Raw genomic sequence first — 8,993 nt, forward strand, 5'->3', positions numbered from 1 at the left:
ACGCCGGGTTTCCACCAATCCCCTAGTCCGGGGCATGACACTAATTTACCCTAATATAAAATAAAATGATCAAAAATGATATATTTAATTGTGTCACAGATCTTGAGGCTCTGCATTTAGCATCAGTGCATTTATACGCAGTTAAACAAATACTAACCATTAAATTAATATAATAAATTCTAATAAGTTCACATGAGCATAATTGTACTAACATAAAACTCACAATTTGCATTGTATCCAATACTTTTGAAATATAAATAAATAAAAAATGTCTCATCAAACATAAACACCATCCCGACCCTACCTCCTTACCCCACTGCCATCCAGCCATGTGGATCTCTCTCTCTCTCTCTCTCTCTCTCTCTCTCTCTCTCTCTCTCTCAATTTTGGATGATGGACTCTCAACAAGGCCTACGAATTGAAGTCCTACATCATTAGGAATCTCTCTTAACTCCAAAACCACCCTTCCAATTCTGATTTCTATGAAATAAAGCTTACTAATTCTATGATAGGGAATAATTTTATCAAATTCTAATCACTAATAATTCGCCACAAGTACTGTAACTGGTTATCACCTGTAAGACTTAATGAGGAAGGTCTGTGTGAGAGAAGAAAAGAGAGTGAGGGGCAAGAGGCCATGGCTGATAGTGGAGAGAGTGAGCGGGCGGCAGTCATGGCTGGCAGTGAGGGGCGAGGGCCATGGCTGATAGTGGAGAGAGTGAGCGGGCGGCAGTCATGGCTGGCAGTGAGGAGGCTGGGTTGAGAAGGAGGTAGTTATTGCTGGAACTTTTTTTTTTTCATAAATATTGGCTAAGAAGGTGCAAATGGTGAGAGTTTTTGGTTAATACAATTATGGTGACGTGGGCTTATTAGAATTCATTTGATTAATCTAATGGTTAGTATTTGTTTAAAAGGGTGTGTGTGATAGTGTATATTAGGGCGTAACAGGGGTATTTTTGATAGTTAAATAGGATGTACTTAATTAATTTTATATTTTTATTAAAATATTATAGTCTACTTAGATTATAGGGTGTACTCAATTAATTTTAAGGTTCATTTAGCAACACTCTAAATAAAAGTCAAGGTTAATTTAAAGCTTATTTTGCTTGTAATTGAGAAAGTTATCACTACTACATTTTATTATTTGCGCGACGAACAAATATTCGTCGCACAAAACACACTACATTGACAAAAAAAAAAATTTGTCGCGCAAACAGACGAAAACTTGCGCGACGAAACATTTGGTCGCTTAAATAGACTTAGCACGACAAACAAATGAATCGTCGCACAAAGTGGGGAAGAAAAACCCGGGTTTATTTTTATTGGCGCCAAACTTTTGCGCGACAATATTGATCGTCGCGAAAGATATCTTGGCGCGACGGTTTCAAATTTCGTCACGTAAAAGTGGACAGAAAAACTTGAGATACCTTTTTTTGGTGCCAAATACTTGCGTGACGGAAAGACATTTCGTCGTGCAAAATCTGATGTCGGCACGTTCTGCAACGCGAAATTTGCGTATGTGTTTAGAGTTTGCGCGGCGAATGTTTGAGCAACGAACAAGAGTTGTCGTCGCGCAAAAATCCGATGTTGACGGGTTTTCAATGTGATGAAAAAAAGTGATTTTAAGAGACGAAAAAATAGGTTTGCTTGATGAAAATGTGGTTTCGCAGCGCAAAATCCTTCTTTTACATCTCTGGATTCTGCCATTACAGAGGTAGAATGTAAAATTTTTTAAAACCTCTCTCTGTTTGTGCTGCGCTGCTGCCTCTGTTGGGAATTCAATACGCTCATTGGGTAAGTATTATTTGTCATTTGTTTAAAAGGATTAATGTAAATTTGTACTAACGCTATTAATTTTGTTCTCATTATAGATATTTGTAATTTGCGATTGTGGAGAACGATTGAGAATGTATTTTATTCATTTTATATTAAATTAATTACATTATGTTGATCTTGGTTTGTTATATTTATATTTTTTGTTGTGAAATTATATTTATATTATGTTTTTAAATTGTGCGTGACGTAGCACAATGTGTTGTGATGTTAAAAGTTAATTGAAATTAACTTCGTACTTTTATTATTATTTTTATGTAACACTTAGTTTCCCGTTCGAGATTAGTTGGATTTCGTGCATGGATGCGTAAAGCATGACTGCGGTCCAATTAATTCTTGAATTGTCCCATTATTTGGAGAGTTTGGTAATGCATAGTGTGGTCACGTAATCTACGGCTACAGGATTAGGTTTCGATTGTGGGGATTTCGGTGTCATCTCGGTACGTTCTTCGGGTGGTACGTAGGTATTTATACGTATGCCTACCTCAAGAACTGTATCGAGATCTGGCGAAATTCATCCACGTCGAAATCTAATCTCATGTAGCCGTAGGTTACGTGACAGGACTATGCATTACCGAATGGAATAGAGCCCTTACCGGAGGCATAAGGTGACATTATAACTTCGTATGAAGTTGTTGTTATTGTTGTGTTGTGATTGTGGTTTCAGGAATTATGAGCAGAAAGTGGATACAGAACCCGAATAGATGCGCAGAAGAATACTTGAATGAAATCGAGGATTTTATTGAGTTTGCACGTAGACACAACCCGGGTGAAACTAGAATCCGTTGTCCTTGGAGGAGGTGTAACAACACGTTGTGGGAGACAATTGAAAATGTTGGATTTCATTTAGTAAGGAATGGAATGATTGAGACATATAGCATTTGGAACCTTCACGGGGAACAATTAGACCATGCTTCGTCTTCAAATGCCACAAGAGTGGACAATGTTGAACCTATTGTGGATCCTAATGATCAAGTCATGGATATTATACAGGATGTTTTTCCATTTGCATCGATCAACATCAATTAGGAAGGGGAAGATGACGTGCCTACACCAATAGACAGTGCAGAGTTTGAACAATATGAAAAATTGTTTAAAAAATATCAACCAAGAGTTATACCCAAGTGCGAGAGCTTTTCCGTTCTTACGGCCATTGTGGAGCTAATGCACGGAAAAATAAAGTATCGTATGTCGAACTTGTGTTTCGATTACTTTTTGAGGGTTTTGAAGAGAATACTTTCGACGGACAATTGTTTGCCGAAAAACCATAAACACGCGCAGAAGGTGTTGAATGGTCTGGGATTGGGTTATGAAAAAATTCACGCTTGCAAAAATGACTGCATGTTATTCTACAAAGATCATGAAACGTTGGATACATGCCCTATATGCAATGAGTCGAGGTTCAAAATAACATCTCAGAACAGAACGACTAAGATCTCACAAAGAGTCATGCGTTATCTGCCCCTGAAACCTAGGTTGTAGTGATTGTATATGTCGACACATACTGCACAGACATAAGATGGTATAAGAAAAAATGGGTAGACGATGATGTGATGCAGCATCCTACAGATGAGGAGGCATGGAAAGAGTTCGATCGAACGTTCCCTGAGTTTGCTGCTGATCCCCGAAATGTTAGATTGAGACTTGCCACTAACGGATTCAATCCGTATGGGGTTCTCAACCAACACCACAGCACTTGGCCGATTTTCGTATTCCTATATAATTTGCCGCCTTGAAAATGCATGAAAAAAGAATACATGATGATGACTGTTTTGATAACTGAGGATCCTGGCAAGTCAATCGATGTTTAATTAAGGCCGCTGATTGATGAGCTGAATGATTTATGGACAAACGGTGTTCGCACATACGATAAATCAACTGGAAGATGTTCACTTTGTGGGCAGCAGTTATGTGGACTGTGAATGATTTTCCAGCATATGCAATGGTTTCTGGGTGGAGCACAAAGAGTTATATGGCATGTCCTGTATGCAAGAAAGATATAACTTCTGGTTGGCATGCTAGAAAAGTTTGTTACCTTGGTCATCGGAGATGGTTGCCATGGGACCACGAGTGGAGGGAAAAAGATAAAGAGTTCGACGGGAACACAGAGCGTCGCCTTAGACCTAGAGAATGGTCTGGTGATGAGATCTTAGAACAGCTTAATCGTTTGGATTTTGCTCCATTTGGAAAAACAGTTAGTCGGACCAGACCTTCTACATATATAAACTGAATACACAAGCTTATGTTTTTTGAGCTCTTATATTGGTCGAAACTCAAATTGAGGCACAATCAAGATGTGATGCATGTTGAGAAAAATTTATTCGACACATTGGTGGGCACGATTCTAGATATCGAGGGCAAGACAAGGGACACAATCAAAGCTCATCTTGATTTGGAAAGAATGGGCATACAAAGGGGTTTATGGATGAATAGGGACAGTGATAAAGCTAGAAGGGATCTTGCATTCTTTTCTATGAAACCGAATGACAAGAAAGAGTTTCTAAAGTTTGTATCGTCTGTAAAGTTTCCCGATGGGTATGCTTCTAATATCGCACGTTGCGTGAATGTTGACGGGGGTAAATTTACTGGACTTAAGAGCCATGAATGCCATGTGTTTATGCAACACCTACTTCCTGTCGGTAATCGACACCTATTGCCGAAAGATGTAGTGAAGCCAATCATGTTGTTGTCTAGATTTTTTTTCCAACTGACGGCAAAAACATTGTGAAAGACAGACATGTTTCAGTTGCGCCATGACATTGTCCAAGTCCTATGCAAGTTTGAGATAATATTTCCTCCAGCTTTCTTCACAAGTATGATACACGTGATGGTTCACTTGCCAGAAAAAGCATTGCTTGCTAGTCCTGTCAACTATCGCTGGATGTATCGAATATAAAGGTATATAAAATCCTTATCGTTTGTGTATGCATGATTATCACAAGCTTGCTAATTTGTATCATATCGTTTTATTTTGGCAGATTTTTCGGAGAAGCTGAAAAAAAGTGTACGCAACAGGGTGAAGCCCGAAGGATTAATTATAGAGGCTTGGGTTCAATATGAGTCGCTTATTTTCTGTGGAATGTATTTAAAAGATGTGGAGACGGCTTTCAATCGTCCTCAGTGCAGTAATGACCGATGTATGAGAAATGAAAAACTTTCTGTTTTTGCCCAAAGCGCACAACCTTTTGGAGATCCTAGACGAGGAGAGTCGTTTTCTAGAAATGACATGAAGGTAGTGCATTGGTTCGTACTGAACAATTGTGCTGAGATAATGACATACTTAGATGAGCATGAAGAGATGATGAAGCGAGAACATCCATCACATTTGGTTGCCCAGAAACACCGTGAATTGTTTCTACAATGATTTTTGGTTTATATAAGTTATAAGTGTTTTTTACTTGACAAATATAAATTGTAGTATTTAATTTTGTCAAACTAACATGTGAATGGTTTTGTATAATATTAGGTGAATAAGTTGAAATCATCGAATTCCTTCACTTACGGTGATGAGTTATATAACTTGGCGTTCGGCCCAATTCGCGCTGAATTGTTCTCGGGTTGTAATGTTAACAGCGTCAAATTTTTGGGGGTTGCACGAGATGACAAGTTGTGTATGCAAAACAGCGGTGTCCATATCCCAAGTGGAGGCGAAAGTACGGACATTGGTTTCTATGGCAAACTCACAACTATTGTGCAATTGTTTTACAAAGATCGATACCAAGTGATCATGTTTAAGTGTCGAAGGTTTGACACCAACCCAAATAGGCCGGAAAGTGTTAAAATCGACGATGATGTAGTTATAGAGGAGGAGGAGGAGGATTGGGAGACCGAAAGTGATGATAGCGATGATAACGAAAGTTATTATAGTTCAGATGATGAATAATGAATTTTTTTGTAATTTTATTATGTTATTATACATATTTTGTGTAATACAAATGTTTGAATATATGTAATTGTTATATCCAAACATTATATATGTGGAGAAATGAAACATTACTAAATTAAATTTAGTTATAAAACATTGGTAAATCAAAATGAAAATGAACAATTTTTTAAAAATAACAATTTTAATAACAATTTTTAAAATTATTTTCACAAAACACTTTTAAAAAATGAAAATGATAAACAATCTGACATGGCGCTAAATCCTTGCGCGACGAAGCACGCCTCGTTGCTCTTATTTTGCGCGACGCAGAAGATACTTTTCGCGTAAAGTTAACATTTTGCGCGACGAAATACTCTCCCTCGTCGCGCAAATATATATATATATTTTTTTTTAATATGTACACACATATATATATATATTTGAAATTAACTATCGAATTAGTTCATTGTATTCATATAGGGTCAAGAAGTGTAGCTGTAAAAAATCATCAAAATCTGAGTTCAAATAACCGTTAAATCATTACTTTTCATTTATAACGGTCGAAAAGTTTTGTCCCGTTACTTGATCTCTGAATGTTTTTTTTTTCAATTTTTGGGGTTTATGATCTCGAAGTATAAACAAACAAATTTGACGGCTGGATTACTGAAACTAGTTTCGTAGAATGTGTATGCCATCAAAACATCATATTCACCAACAGTGAACAGTTTATTTATACTTTCATTAAATATAACATAAGATTATGTGATATCCCCTACTGTAAATATCTCAAATTGAACATTAAATTTAGTCATTGTAGTCATATTCGGTCAAGAAATGTAGCTGTAAAAAATCATCAAAATCGGAGTTAAAATAACCGTAAAATCGTGACTTTTCCTTTCTAACCGTCAAAACGTTTTGTCCCGTTACTTGATCTCTGAATGTTTGTTTTTTCTGATTTTAGGTTTAAGGTTACACTTTGCGTGTCGGAAAAAATGTTCTTCGTCGCGCAAAGCGTACAGAACCAAGGCTTGTGCAAAGTGTATAAACCTTTCACTCCCCTCCTCCCCAAAACACATGGTTAAAATTTTTGGCGAAACACAGGCTTGCGCGATGAATTGTTGGTTTCTTCGTCGCGCAAAGTGTACAGAACAAAGGATTGCTAGACGAAATAATTCCCTTTCGTCCCGCAATCTCATTTAATTTATCTCCCCCAGCGCAAATCGTAATTCCCAAATTTTTGGCGGATTGACAACCTTACCTGACGAATCTCTTGTTGTTTCATTGCGGAAAGTGTACAGACCTTTCACTCCTCCCCCCCAAAAACACTTGGCAAAAATTTTTGGCGAATCACAGGCTTGCGCGACGAAATGTTGATTTCTTCGTCGCACAATCTCATTTAATTCCCAAATTTTTGGCGGATTGACAATCTTGCGCGATTTAATCCATTGGTGTTTAGTCGCGCAATCTCAGATAGACCTTTCACTCCCCAAAAAAACACTTAGTAAAAAATTTTGGCGAATCACAGGCTTGTGCGACGAAATGTTAATTTTTCGTCGGAAAAAGTGTACATAACAAAGGATTGCGTGACGAAATAATTCACTTTCGTCGCGCAATCTCATTTAATTTATCTCCCCAGCGCAAACCCTAATTCCCAAATTTTTGGCGGATTGACAATCTTGAGCGATTTAATCTATTGGTGTTTCGTCGCGCAATCTCATCTGAACCTTTCACTCTCCTCCCCAAAAACACTTGGTAAAAAATTTGCCGAATCACAGGCTTGCGCGACGAAATTTTGATTTCTTCGTCGCGCAAAGTGTACAAAACAAAAGGATTGCGCGACGAATCTATTGATGTTTCGTCGCGCAAAATGCACAAACCCTAAGCCTTAATTCCAAATTTTGGCGAGTCACAACATTGAGCGACAGAAAACATAGTCCTTTCGTCTCCCAATATTCATTTAAAATATTTTGTGCAACACTTTTAGTCATTCATCGCGCAAAGTCGAATAAGTTTCATAAACGTCATGAGCTTCTCCTTCTTCCTCAGTTTCTCAAATTTTGCCCTAACTCTCTCTCTCTCTCTCTCTCTCTCTCTCTCTCTCTCTCTCCACCGTCACCTCAGCCCCTTACTCTGCTGCAATTTAGACCGGGCCGCTACAACCCTCGAACCCAGTGAGCTTCCCCATTGTCACCATCGATCTTGCAAATTTGCTCTGTTTTCACCGAATCTTCGCCGGGCTCGTTCTCTCTCCTCCGGCCACCAAATCCGACACCTGAGGTATGGTTTCTAGACTATTTTTGATGCTTTAGATGATGGTTAGGTAGGATTTCATTAATTATTTGAATAGGGCAGTCAATTTTAAACCCTAAGTTTCGGCCGGTTTTCTAATTGAAATTCCTGCCACTTCCAGCCGTTTTTGGGGGTAGGTCCGAGAACAATAGTGCCTCCAATTGATGTTTTCAACCTAGGGTAGGAACCTTGACCCTTAATTTTTAGAAAATTCCGGCGACTGGTATCGCTTTAGACCCCGGCAATCCCCTAGTTGTCACGAGCGCATAGGTGTGTTTGGATTGAAATTTGGTTACCTTTTGAGTCTCGAACGGATTTGGCCTATTGTGCGATTTCTGGGTTTGATATATTCGGACCGTTGGATCGAATTCAAACTCACGTATGTTGTACCTTGTATTTCTAAGATCGTGTAGGATTCGACGGATCGTGGATCGGACTCCCAGATACTCCAAACTCGCAAACCCTAGGTCGCGTATGTTGTACCTTTTATTAATTTGTATGTGTATCAATGAAATTGTGCAGATGTCAGACCTGATTAGGCGTCGTAGGGCAGCGACGCCGCGAGTTCGGATTCCCGGCTCGGCGGCATTTGCTGCCATCGCGCCAAAGACTAATGGACCACTTGGCGGTTGGTCCCGTAGAGTCCTAGGCACTGTTTCGCCGGCTTCATTAGTGGCACGATCTGTTAGCGCTAAGCGGCGTCATCGACTGTCGGCACACCATATCGATCGATGCGTCGGGCACAAGCATAGATTTCCTTCAACTCCAGTTTTTTTCTTTTTGGTGTTGTTTTATTTTTTTATAGTTAAATTTTTATTTATTAATGCCATTTTCTTTGTAGCCAAGAGGAATACCCGAGGGCCGTGTCGTGATTGAAGGCGGCGAAGGTCACCCGGGTAACCAGTCGATCGATCGGATAAGGCGAGTGTCATCGGGCTGCACCGACGCCGAGTTGCATAGCTCCTTGGCCCACGACATTGGTCACGTCGTGCGTACCCATTGCCTA

The 8,993-nt window shown here is 39.1% G+C and overlaps 1 pseudogene; it reads left to right on the forward strand.

The window, feature by feature from the left end:
* The first annotated feature begins 3,386 nt into the window (after positions 1-3,386).
* On the forward strand, positions 3,387-4,561 carry LOC148920999 (uncharacterized; annotated as a pseudogene).
* The last annotated feature ends 4,432 nt before the right edge of the window (positions 4,562-8,993 follow it).

Source organism: Prunus mume, linkage group LG1 (genome assembly GCF_029339155.1).
Source record: "Prunus mume cultivar Tortuosa linkage group LG1, ASM2933915v1, whole genome shotgun sequence".
Lineage (NCBI taxonomy): Eukaryota > Viridiplantae > Streptophyta > Magnoliopsida > Rosales > Rosaceae > Prunus > Prunus mume.